The 13,245-nt window shown below is 39.3% G+C and overlaps 1 protein-coding gene across 6 annotated transcripts in view; it reads left to right on the forward strand.

The window, feature by feature from the left end:
- Positions 1-13,245, forward strand: part of EFNA5 (ephrin A5) — a 280,181-nt gene that overhangs the window by 36,811 nt on the left and 230,125 nt on the right. The window lies entirely within an intron of this gene.

Raw genomic sequence — 13,245 nt, forward strand, 5'->3', positions numbered from 1 at the left:
CATAAATCACTCCGGAAATTTTTTTGGCTCAAAGCTTTCCTCCTGTTTTGGTTTTTCTCTAGGGTAAAGTAGGATTATTGGGTCAAACAATATAAACATTGTATAATTCTTGGTAATGATGTCACATTGCTTTATAGTTTCCTTATACTCTTAACAGAACTGGGTATTTTTTTTTAAAGGCTCTCATTTAATAAACAAGCAGGAGCCATTTTCTTAATATACATTTCTTTGATAATCAATGAAGTGAGATGATTGTTTATTTATGTATTCACTGTCTATAAAGACACTAATAACTAGTAAAGCTTGCTCTAATTAGCCTGTGCCATTAGAGTAAAAGTATCACTCCTGGCTGCCACGGTGCTGGGTCCAGCCGTTTGCTGGGCGCTTCCTATGGTCACAGTCTGCCTGGCAGTCTCCAAGTAAGAAAACATTTACGTAGCTCTTACTATGCATCAATCTTTTTTTTTTTTTTTTTTTTTTTTTTTAAGGAGTCTGCCTATGTCAAGTCCTCTCATTTGTACCATAAAGCCGGTTCTGTTATTGCCATCTTCATTTTACAGATGAGGAAACAAAGACCTAGATTAAATGTGTTCATGGAGGCTCTGTGGTTAGCATGTGGCGGAACTGGGATTATTAACCCTGGCGGTCAGTTCCACAGACTATATAGTTCTTACCATTTTCCCCACGCAGCATCTGCTCCCACTGTTATTTGGACAACGATCTGTCGTATTCTTAAATGTACCGAGCAAATACCGCTGCCCATCCCCTGCCATTTTCAAAGTAGAATTTTCAGTTCTAGAAAGTGTAAATTACAGGCTGTATTTAAAGTCCCAATTTATGCATCTTACTTATGCATGTTATTCTTCCGTACGGAAGGTATGGGCTGGAGCAAAGCGGGAGGGCGTTGTGCTTTCAGAGAAACACCTTCCTGACTGAAGGCTGGATTCTTAACACCTGCAGTTACAGTCTGTGCTTCCTCAGTGGTCTGCAGTTCAGCACATATGAGTCTCTTGGATAAGATGTGTTGCATAGATTGGACCGTCAGAGCTAATAAGGGCAGTTTCAGGATTAAAAGTAGTTGAAATGCAGAAATGACCTAAAAAAAGTAAGCTGTTAGCTTAGTATTTTTCTCCTTTGGGACTTGAAAATTTTAAACTAGACACACACACACAGGAGCGTAATTATACATATCTCTTTATATATCACATATTCTCCTATTTTTCTTCTATTTTGAGGATTATCCACTAAAAATAACTTGTTCATCTGTATTTTTAATTCCATGACTCGTACTTGAAAAGCAAAAAAAAAAAAAAAAAGAACAAAAAACAAAAGTACTTTGCAGCACTGTGAATATTTGGTCTTGAACCTTTCTAATGATATGCTTTCTCCCTCTGAAGCATTATTCATCCCCTGTTAGCATTCTCCCATGAATTGAGAGTTAGGTCTGTGATTTTCTTGACAGATGCTGGAAGCAGGATAGAGTCACAGGACTTGTCATTCTAAATATCATAGATTGAAAAGACTTATTTTAACCAGAAATCTTTTTTTTTGGGGGGGGGTGAATTAAGGATTGGAGAGAATATGGCAGTAATTTTGTTTTTGTCCATACTTTTGATTCTCCTTGTGAACCATAAAGGTTTTATTTTGTTTTATTTTTTTTGGTTATGGTTTAACAAAAAGAAAGTGACCAGTAATGAACTTATTTACTGTCGCTGGCTTTACAGAAGAAATTTAAGCCTCCCACATAAAATTTGGGGATAGGATCTTTGCTTAGTTCAGCATTTAGGTATTTGTCGTGGTCATTACTGGCCTGAATAAAATAAAATAAACAAAAGCAGGCGAATTTTAGAAAGATTTATAGTAGGATGTTCTTGTAAAACCAGAAAGTTTAAAATCTGGTTGATTTAAACCAGAAATGCTTGCTTTGCTCTCAAATATTTATAAAATGCTAAATACTTTTCAAGCTCTCTTCTGATGGCTTACAGATTACTGCCCCCTGTCAGTGTCATCATGCCCACCCCTCTGCCAGAACCTTCTAACCTTCACTGGTGATTATTGTGGGACCACGTTTGCCCACATTTCACTCTTTCCCTTCTAGACAGTCTTCATGGTGTTTGGCTTTTAAATATTCTAATAGAAGTGGTGCGCATTGCAAGATACGTGGCTCCTGCCATCCCTATGAGAGAACATGATGTCACCTTCTCGAACAAGAATTAGATAAGCTTCTACGTTATGTTAGCTGTAATAAATAATGCAGTTTGATATAGAAACATTTCTTGAAACAAATATCTCGAAGTAAACTGATAAACGAATCCTTTACTTCAGATTTTTCCATTTCGTTAACTACTTGAGAATGCCAGAGGACACTTAACACGTCATTTGGTGGAAACTTGTCTTGGCTTTAGCTGAAGTTACTTACAGTTTTAGATTATTAATCTATAAGGGATAAGATAAAGAATGTCTTTGTACTGAATCTGAACATGCTTTACGCTTTGGGCACCATGAAAAATTAAATGCCATCTTTGCCAGCAAGCTTGGGTAGGAAAACTTTTCTGTGTTGCATGGGTGGGAAAGGGTTGAGATTGTAACATCTTGGTTCCAGGACTCTTTTATTCCTCCCCTCATTTAATAGTAACATTTACCTGGAATGTGTTTTGAGAGAGTCATCTAGGTCAGAAATGCATATACAAAATATATACACACGTATGTGAAATATGTTTTCATGGTATTTTTATTACTAGTATTAAGACCACTCGAATCGCTTTTTTTTTTTTTAAGATTTTATTTATTTATTCATGAGAGACATAGAGAGAGAGGCAGAGACATAGGCAGAGGGAGAAGCAGGCTCCATGCAGGGAGCCTGATGGGGGACTCGATCCCAGGACTCCAGGATCACGCCCTGGGCTGAAGACAGGCGTTAAACCACTGAGCCACCCGGGGATCCCCCTCGAATCACTTTTGTCTGAAACTATGATTTCAGAATCATAGTTGAAGCATGCAGTTCTGTAATGTGGTAGTGTACATGACACATCTAAGCAAAAAAAAAAAAAAAAAAAAGGCTTTTTAAAGTCATAGGGAGGAAAAAGAAGAAAAGGGGGAATGATATTTAAATCATTGACATTTTTAATAATTTTTCCAACCAATGTTCCTTACATTTGATGGTCCCCAAGAAGTTCGATTTGCTCACAATCTGGGCAGGCCAGCATGTCCTTGTGGAGCGTTGGCTCACTCACGAGACCACCCATTGTAAGGATGAATGCTTTTACGAACGTGGACTTCACTGTCAGTGTGTCTGCACAGAACTGAATTGATACATCTACATTTCTTAATGAGGAGTTTGGTCTTAAATGTAGTGAACCCTCTCACTGTGAGGCTGTCTGTTACCTAAGGCTCAAAATCTATCATAATTACCATTTCTCTTAAACACCCATCATTAAGGAGTGCACAAAATGCTTGCCTTAAAAGGATACTTTCATGGAGATTGCTTCTTGGGTATGTGTCAGCACAAATGAAATCCCTGGGGTTAAGAAAAAAGAAGCACTTACACGCTGGAAAGTGGTGAAAATCTACAAATTCAAATACTGCCCACTGAAAGGCAGTTAATAGGTTGCGTGTTGGTGCAACCACAGAGGCAGCCAGCTCTGTGCCCCGCTAAACTGTTGGGGACGACTTCTTTCACTTGGTGGTGGGTTGACATGGAAAAGCAGGAACCCATTACGTGAGCAGGATCTTGTTTGGCCTAGACAAGAATATATATCCAACTTTGGGCTAAAAATTATAAGGAGTTGGCTCAAACCGAAAAATAAAATAAAAGCACTCATACATTAAAATAAAAACTCTGCATCATGATTTATTGACTTTGGCCATATCAATTTGCTAAATCATATGGATGTGATTTAAGAAGAATGTTATTTTAAGAAGCTTTGCTCCCCTTTAATTTGACATGACTAAACCTGAAGCCTTCTGGAAACCACAGTTCAAAATGGTTTTTCCCCCTAGAGTTTTCGTCAATTTGCATTTAGAAATGTAATATTAGCTCTCATGTAGACTAAGGATTAATTTTGGAATATTTCTAGATAATGGGAGCCTCATTCCAAAAATGAAGTTGAGTATCATTTGACATGAATTAAGTGCTGTTCTCCTGAATTCCACATATTTTAAGGTTAGCTTCTGATTTATCAGCATCCCTACTGGAACCTAGTTTTATGCTTTCCGTTTGTGCTCTTTGCAGAACCCAGTGTGATTATTCTGACCCTTCTAAAGCATGAAAATGTCACATTATATTTTGGTAGTTGTCTGATTCTCTTTTTTCCAGATTGAAATTGTCTCTGTCTGTTCAGGTATACACCATTAAAGACTCATTTTACAATTTCATCTGCCCGTGGCAGGTAAGGAACAGTGTCCTCCAGGCGTTAAGATGCTGGTGACGTTGCTGAGTCTCGAGCTTCCCGGGGCAGGCCAGGGAGCACACTTGTTTTCTCTGCAGGTTTTAAGCATAGAAAAGTTTCTTCTCAGCTGTGCATTTTCAAATTACAATTTAGGGATCCCTGGGTGGCGCAGCGGTTTGGCGCCTGCCTTTGGCCCAGGGCGCGATCCTGGAGACCCGGAATCGAATCCCACGTCGGGCTCCCGGTGCATGGAGCCTGCTTCTCCCTCTGCCTGTGTCTCTGCCTCTCTCTCTCTCTGTGACTATCATAAATAAATAAAAATTTAAAAAAAATTTATAAAAAAAAAAAAAACAAATTACAATTTAAAGAACATGATACTGGGGCAGCCCTGGTGGCTCAGCGTTTTAGCACCGCCTTCAGCCCAGGCCTGATCCTGGAGACCCGGGATCAAGTCTCACATCAGGCTCCTGGTGGGGAGCCTGCTTCTCCCTCTGCCTGTGTCTCTGCCTCTCTCTCTCTCTCTCTCTGTCTCTCATGAATAAATAAATAAAATCTTTAAAACAAAAAAATTAAAAAACAGGATACTAGTAAGGGTACTTGAAGAGTTTCTGACTTGCAGTTCAGTGATGGTGAGGGTAGTGCTAAGGCAGGGTGGTAGACGAGAAGTCTCTACGTCCGTTAATCCCCTGCCAGCTCCCAACTGTACTTCATTGCAGGTACCCTCGGTGGGGAAATAGCACTCCAGGTCTGAATTCATTCGGGTCTGAATCACTGCACGTGCAAACAGTGTGTCTTTTCTCCTAAAAATCTTCCTATCTGCAACTGTTTACCTTCCTCTGGTGGATAAAAGATGCCAGGGACCTCTCGGGGGCTGCCTCTAGTGCCCCAGATACACATCATCTGGTAGGCTCTGTGTCCTTGACGATTCTTGATCAGTTTTTAGGGGTGCGGATACCTCCGTGAGCGGTTCGTTTTGCCCCTTTCCTCGCGGTGGACGGTGATCAGGAAGGCTCACTGGCAGGTGGCCCGGCTGCGCCCTCCAGACTGGTCACTCGGTGCATGCCCCGCATGCCCCGGCCTCCTATCAGTGGCGGGAGGAACATGGCATGCAGGTGTTTAAATTATTTACCATCATAATCGGCCTTTATGTTGCAGTGGCTCGCCAGGCCTCTGTTATTCTAGTGCATAATTGATGGTGCTCAGAAGTGGAAAAGTTAGAAAAGCGGAAGTAATGTGCCGCAGCAGAGCGGAGAGGCCGCTGCCCATCACCCGGGACACCTCCCAAGTTCGGGGCTCGTTTGGCATCTGGTCAGGAAATTGTTCCTCTCTCACATTTTCCATGCAGAGGGGAACGGGAAAGGTGGAAAGAGCACATCAGATTTCTGTGGCCTAATTGCACGTTGGGCCTGGCCCTTGAGTAGGGCTGGCCGCTTCCCATGTAATTCAGCACGAAAAGCACATTCGTAATGTTCCTGGAGGAGGAGTGCGCTTCAGCAAAGGGCCCTGAGTCTTGGCCTGTGTAGTATTGGGATTAACAAATGACTTACAGATAATGAAAGCAGGAAGAAATTTGTAAGAAGGAGAGGGCCCATAAAAAAAAGGAACTCCATTTAGACTGCTGAAGGCCTTTTCCTTGTTAGGCCTCAGCGTGCGTTTATTGGGAAAGCAGGAGATGGAAAATATTCTGAAAGTGCACGTGTAACAAGGAGGGATTTAGTGCAGGTTTCCAGGCGAAGAAAGAGACCTTACGAGACTGAACTCTGGGGTGCATTCTAAAATGTTTATCGTGGCCAAGTTAATTTGCTCATTTTCTAACTTAATTTAAATACTTTTGGATACATGAATATTTTCGGAAAATATTTTTCAAAGGATGTCTTCGTGACCGTGCTGGAGGTTTCCTAGGGCGGGCGAAAAAGTTTGGTACGTGCGGTGTTGTCCTAGGAGTGTGTTCATTGGAGACACACGTTCTAGATTGTCTGCTGTAGGCTCGCTAAGGGGAGGGGAAGGGATGGGCGGAGAACGTGTTTCCTGGATAGAACTTGGTGAAATTTTGTGCGTTTTGGAAGGGGAGGGCTGTGGAACGCTTGGTTAGCTATGAAAGAATGTGCTCCAGGGAGGGAATAAAGATAAAGAAGAATGAGGAGGGGGGAAAGGACGCTAGAGGGAAGGCTGACCAGGAATGTAGAGAGTCGTGTGCTTAAAATGAATGAAAAAGTAGATAGTTGACAAGATGGTGCTCGCAGGTGTAATGAAGAGAGAGAGAGAGAAGGTCCAATATTTGCTAGTCTTACTCATGTACTATATCTATATATTTTTCCTGCTGGAATTTCCCCAAAGTATTAGAATTTTGTGTGTTTTTGCAACTATGCCAAGGTTTCTGTGGATGGGTATGGTTAACAACTAAGAGAAGGGGGGAGAAAACATTACACCGAAGAAGGAAGTAGTGGAAGTAGTAGTTCTCAAGAGGGAGAACGAGAAGAAGAGAAGGGGAGGCCGCAGTAAGACGAGAAGAGCTGCAGAAAGATGGGGGAAAAGACAAGGCCCTTGAGAGGAGGGAAGGAGAGGAAGAGAGAAGAGACAGGTGAGAGTGAGTGAGGCAGGTAGTTTGTTCCATGCTGTGCCTCAGGTCACCCTCTCTGTCCTCCCCTCCCTCTGCCGTGTGCTGGGTGCTGGTGGGTGAGGGGGCCGGTGGCGCCCACGGCCTCCTGGGAGCTGGTGCAGGGCTCCCTTTCAAGAGGCTGGTTCCTTGCCTCCTTTAGCAGCTGGACCCCCGCCCATTACAGACGAGGGAAGAAAATGAGAGTCGTATCTAAGAAGTTTAAAATAAATGCAAAACATCCAAATGCAGTGTATTACTTTGTGAAATCTGATCCCACTGAGCGCTTTGAAAAGCTCTTCTGATAACTGTATTTTTCTTCTCCTTTTTCCTTTCTAGGAGAAGATGAATACTTTGTGTCAATTCTTCTTAAATGGAAGATGGTTAAAATATTTTGTGCAGTAGAGATAATTGAGGAGCACGTAAATAAATATTTGTCTTCATTTTTTATTAGGAAATACACATCTCTGTATCACCAAATTATACTTCATCTGTAAAAAGTAGATATAAAATAAACATTTAAGAGGAGTTACTTATTGCATATCTCTCAGTGTCTTATAGGAAGAATTGATCTTGCATTTTCATATAAAATAGTGATTTTTTGGTGTCCAGGAGGAAGGTGTTTGCAAGGTGCATGCCTACAATTACACTCTTTTAAATTTTTACTACAGGCAAAATTTATATTTGTGTGTGCTTATGTACATCTACATGTGTACTTGTATACATATGTGTATATATAACACAGAATACAACATATATATAAATTTATATAAATTTAGATGTATAGCTATATATACATACATGTACTCCATATACATATGGAGAGTGTAGCATGTATATATATTTTTTTATTTTATTTTATTATTTTTTTAAATTGGGAGTTCAATTTGCCAACATATAGCATAACACCCAATGCTCATCCCATCAAGTGCTCCCCTCAGTGCCGGTGTATATATATTTTTAAATACAGTTCTGTACTCTTCTCTCTGGCCTGTTGTTCTAGAAACAGAGTATTTAGAATAATTTACTAATTATTTATTAATTTTTAAAAATAACTGTAGGTAGAATTTGCTAAATATCCCAGTTTTTGAGTGTAGGCTGACAGTCAAATTTTTTATTTTTATTAAAGCAATAGGTAATACTATGCACATAGTAATTTTCAAAGAGTACAAAAAATAGTTCAGAAAGGTACAGAATGAAAATGATCTTCCTTTTTATCCCTGTTCCTTTTCCTAGAGGCGAATAAAGGAGACTTTAAGAAAATCATCTAGGAGACGTAAACCCCACATTTTCATATAATATTATAGTCCTTCTGCTTTTTTTCCCATATACTCAGAAAATAATTATATGAGATAGCTTGTCCGTTCTTCCTTCCTCACATCTTTCTTACATGCTGCATTTTTTTTTAAGTATTGTATAATTAATCAAGAGTGTTGTCGTCATTATCTTTTCCAGACCTCAAAACTACTATCTTCCTTTGTCCTAAGTAAGGACTGCTCTCTTCACAGACCTCAAAAGACTAAGGGACAGCTTGAATGGGGCTCACATCCATTTTACTTTAGCATCATATTTCATCTTTGAGTTACATTGTGATTTTGTTTTCAGTTGCCATTATTCACTGTCAATGTAATATTTAGTATTTATCAAAGGCTCTCTGGGTACAATATGGTGTGGCATTTTCAATAATGTATAGATTAGCTGCTTTTCCAGACCATGAATAGCTTGTAGCCTAAGTAGAAAACAAAAAGAAACAGTTTCAATATTATATATACCTAGTGACAAGTTTTCATCATGAGTGGATTTGGGAAAGTGGAGCAAGAGGTACTGAATTCATACAAAGTATTTATTGAGTCACTTTGTCTTGAGTTTCATTTTGTATACTAGTGCATTTTCTAAAAAAGATTTTATTTATTTATTCATGAGAAACACAGGCAGAGGGAGAAGCAGGCTCCTCCTCGCAGGGAGCCTGATGCGGGACTCGAACCCGGGACTCCAGGATCACACCCTGAGCTGAAGGCAGAGCTTAACTGCTGAGCCACCCAGGTGCCCCCATACTAGTGCATTTTTGAGACTATGTGTAACATGAACTTTCTAAAGTACTACGATGTCCATAACTTAATAAACCTATTAGTTTTAAAATCAAAGTTTCCTCGGAGCTGGTAATACACAGCATTTGATTCATGTAAGACTTCTTACGGGCCATCATGACACACTGGCTTATTTTAGAAATTAGAGTGTAAGCTCTAGAACTAATCACCTGCCACTTACTAATGATGTAGTTTAGGCAAGTTCTTTAATCTCTTGGTGCATCATTTTTTCCCATCTGTAAAACAGGAATGGTAACCGTGCTTACCTCAGTGTTATTTTACAGAGGACCTTGAGTTAAGGTATGGGAAGTGCTTAGTTTCGTGCATGGCACATCGTAGGAAATTAATAGGCACTGGTTTGTATGGTTTGGTGGATTACTATAGATCCAGCCTAGTTAATCTTGATGCTTTTTGGTGATGTTTTCTCATTGAGTAATGACATATATTTTGAAACGAAGGATTGTATGGCTCTGATGGTGAAATAGAGGTATTTCAGGAATTGACAGTGAGCAGTGCTGATGAATAGGACTTAAATTCTCCTCTAGTAAACACAAATGTTTGCAACTTGTGTAAACACCATCGTGGTAATGGAAATTGAAATTCATCATAATATAAAATACACGATTCAATAAATGAAACATTGCACTTAAATGTATAAGTGTATTTACAGCGAGAATTGGTGACTTTTGACACAGAAACAGTGGCTTAATGCTCTTTAACTGTTAATGTGTTCTCATCTTATGTGGCATCTTCAGTTATTTTTGGTGTGTGTTGTAAATGACTGGGCACTATTTAATGAAGCCCTTGCTTGCATTCTGTTGAGGAAGAAGGTAACTCTGATACAGACATTTGCATGCTAAACATTCCCTTGGTGACAATTCCTCAGGTGATAGAGGGGCTAATAACATTTATTATTATATCTATGTGGAGAAAATGAATGTTCCATCCCCCTTAGTTGGAAAAAGAGATATGAGAGCTCAGATCAATTCATCCGGGTACTCTAATATCCCTCTGTAATACTATTTTTATATTAATTTCACCAAAGTTGAACAACAACAACAAAAAGCTAGAAATAAGTCACCTAGGTATTACTATGACAAAAAGACTGAAAAGGGGGTCCACATCTATTCTTTAATAGAAAAAAAGCAGCAGTTAGTGCAATAACAGGAATCATTATAGCATATTTGATGATGCTGTATAAAATCTAATATTAGCCATGAAGAGAGGCATCTCAGCACTGTGTACACATAAGGATGGCGTAAGAACTGGTGCACGGCTTTGCCTGGGGAGGCAGGAGGGATGGTTTGGAGGTGAGGCGAGGGGTTACAAGATCCTCTCTGTTCTTAGTGAAGAACAGGCCTCAGGGCTCCACCAATGATCATTGTCAAGGAAATGCTGTTAAGGAATATTTTTCTCTGAAGTTGAAAAATCAAAACCAAATCTGAATCCCAGTACGTTGGAAGTAATGGTGTAACTGCCTGAGTTTAATAAATGTGTTCTTTGAGGCTGTTGATTATGTATGTAAACACTAGAGAGATGCTTTATCAGGACCTACCACTCAGTATGGGCTCTTGGGCCAACAAGCCTGCTGTCCAAGTTATGGGTGTCTCATTAGCAAATTTATGGACAATATAGTGTGTACTCTTTCTTTCTTTTTTTTTTTTTTTTAGGAAAGCAACTTACGAATTTTAATTGAGTGATTCTGCTTTTACTAAAGCTATTAACCATCATTTGTACACAGCAACACATATTAATTGGACCAAGGCTTCTGTTTCGCTCTAGGACCTCTGTGCAGTGAGTGCTTAGTTACATAACACTGCTAATCAATTCATAAGATCTTGCTTCAATAATGAGTGATCATCTGTCATGGTAGACTGAAAACAAGCCTGTGATGCATGAATTCATCAATTGTTTTAAGCTAGCCAAGAAATGGGCTTTCCTTGTGTTTGTAAACTGTGGTATTGAGATAGTCATTGAGGCTATACCTAATCTCCTGTAATCATAATTTAAGGAAACCATCCTAACTGTGTACAACCGAAATGTACCTTTTATTAAAATTTAAAAATCATGGTAACAAGACAGGGATTTCTGAGTTATAATCAATAAGACTAATTTAATTTAGAGGTAGCTGAGGAGAAAGACGAAAATCAAGTACTGTAGTTTGAATTATGGAAAGTGTCACATTTAATTTCACAATTGGTTCTGGTGTGTTTGGGGATTTAGAATAATTTTATACCTTAACATTCAATCTTTATTTTACAGTGAATAAGCTAATTTTAGATGACTGCTCAACCTGTGTCTGCTTGCTATTATGGAATATTAGCTTTGGAATAATCTGGTAATTCTTACTTAACACCAATTAATAAGGAATTAAAATCATAATTTTAGATGTGAACAAAGCGCTTCAAATGATCACATTATGTAGTTTATATAAATTAGCATTAGTGACAGGGAAAGAAGAAGGCATGCTGCCTGAAGATGATTTTCTTCACTTGTCTTGGTTCTGCTCTGTTACATATACGTTGGAAGAAATTGGCTAATTGTGGACTTCATAGTCATGCTAGCTTATCGGTGGTTGTTAGAGATGGAAACGCACATGAGACAGTCTCAAAACAGCTCACCTGTCACATTGGAGCGTGCGTCAGCTAAGCTACCTAAGGTCAGAACAACTGACCAGATTCACTCGATCGAGTCAACTCGTTACTGAGGGGGAGGAAAAAGAGCTCCCTTATTTGTTAGCCCTGAGTAGAGGTTTTTAAAGATTTCATTTATTTATTTGAAGCAGGTAGAGGGAGAAGCGGGACTCCCACCGAGCAGGGACCCTGGCACAGAGCTTGATCCCAGGGTCCTGGGATCATGACCTGAAATGGAAGGCAGGCACTTCACCGACCCAGCCATCCAGGTGCCCCTCTGAGTAGAATTTTTAAGATGAGTTGCTGCAGCACAAGTTTGGAAGTTGTTTTGGTGAGAGTTTTTCTTTTCTCAGTTGACAAATCTGTCAGGTGTATTTAGAGGTTCACCTTTTGGGGCCTTATGCATGCTAGAGCCAAGCACAGAAAGTTTATGGAAACATTAAAATTAACCCAATAAAAATCACTGTAATTACTTTTGAACTGCTTGTCCAGGATTATAATCAACGGTTGGCAAGTGAGTGTTTATGTATAAAGTATAATCTTTGTGAACACTGTATTTTTCCCCTTTAAATAGCATTGTTCCGAAAGGAAATTTGAAAGGTAAACGACTAACACCTTGCGTTGGGTAGCCACCCATTTTGCTGGGAGTGTCGCAGGTGTATAGGAGCACTAAAAAGTGAATTAGGTTGAGATGATTTGTGACGCTGGTGGGGTCATTTTCAAAATGACTGCTCTTTTGAGTTGAAATTTATCCCATGACTTAGCTTTCCTACAGGAGAACTATTTCTGCTGCAGAAATTCACCGCCGAGTTGTTGAAATTTGTGGAGAGAATTTTTTTAGTCAACAGAATTCGTAAAACTGGTATGCAGAATCTGGTAAAGAAATACAGTTAGGCTGGGACTTAAGGACCATGTGTCTAGAAGGCAAAGAGAGAGAGAAAAAAATAACTAGTTTTTTAAGCTAAGCTTAAATCAAATACGTGATCTACTTTATAGTGGTAACAATTATGCTGTCAGCACAATTATTATATTAAGCTTTATGCACTGATAGTTAAAACTTAGGAATTTTGTTAAATCTGTAGTCATAGAGTATTTAGTGAAAAAAATGAAAATCATGAAAAAGTGGCATGGCGAGGCGTTGCGTTCCTGGTTATCTGGTTGGGTTGTTTTAAGGAAAACATCTGAAGGGTGTTTCTTATGCAACTGGGAATGCTAAACTTTGACCCAGCTTCTGTCATTATGACTTAGTGTCTGGTCCCTGTCAGCTTCAAGTTCATATTCCCTATTAGAGCATTGGCTACTGTTCTGATTTTATTAAAGGTAAGATGATATGCCCTGACAAAATTATGGTAGCTGTTTGTGGTATTGTAAAATCCAGTTAATGCCGGATGAAGGTCTGTTTCAGGCCTTATCTCTTTAGATATTTCTGGAGCAAAAGAACTTCCATTTTAAGGATGGGAGTTGGATAAAGTTAGGAGAGTTTCCCACTTGTGTGCTGGGAAAAAATTCTACACTTTTTGGTTTCATTTTGCCGATGTTCT

This window comes from Canis lupus, chromosome 2, assembly GCF_048164855.1.
Source record: "Canis lupus baileyi chromosome 2, mCanLup2.hap1, whole genome shotgun sequence".
NCBI lineage: Eukaryota > Metazoa > Chordata > Mammalia > Carnivora > Canidae > Canis > Canis lupus.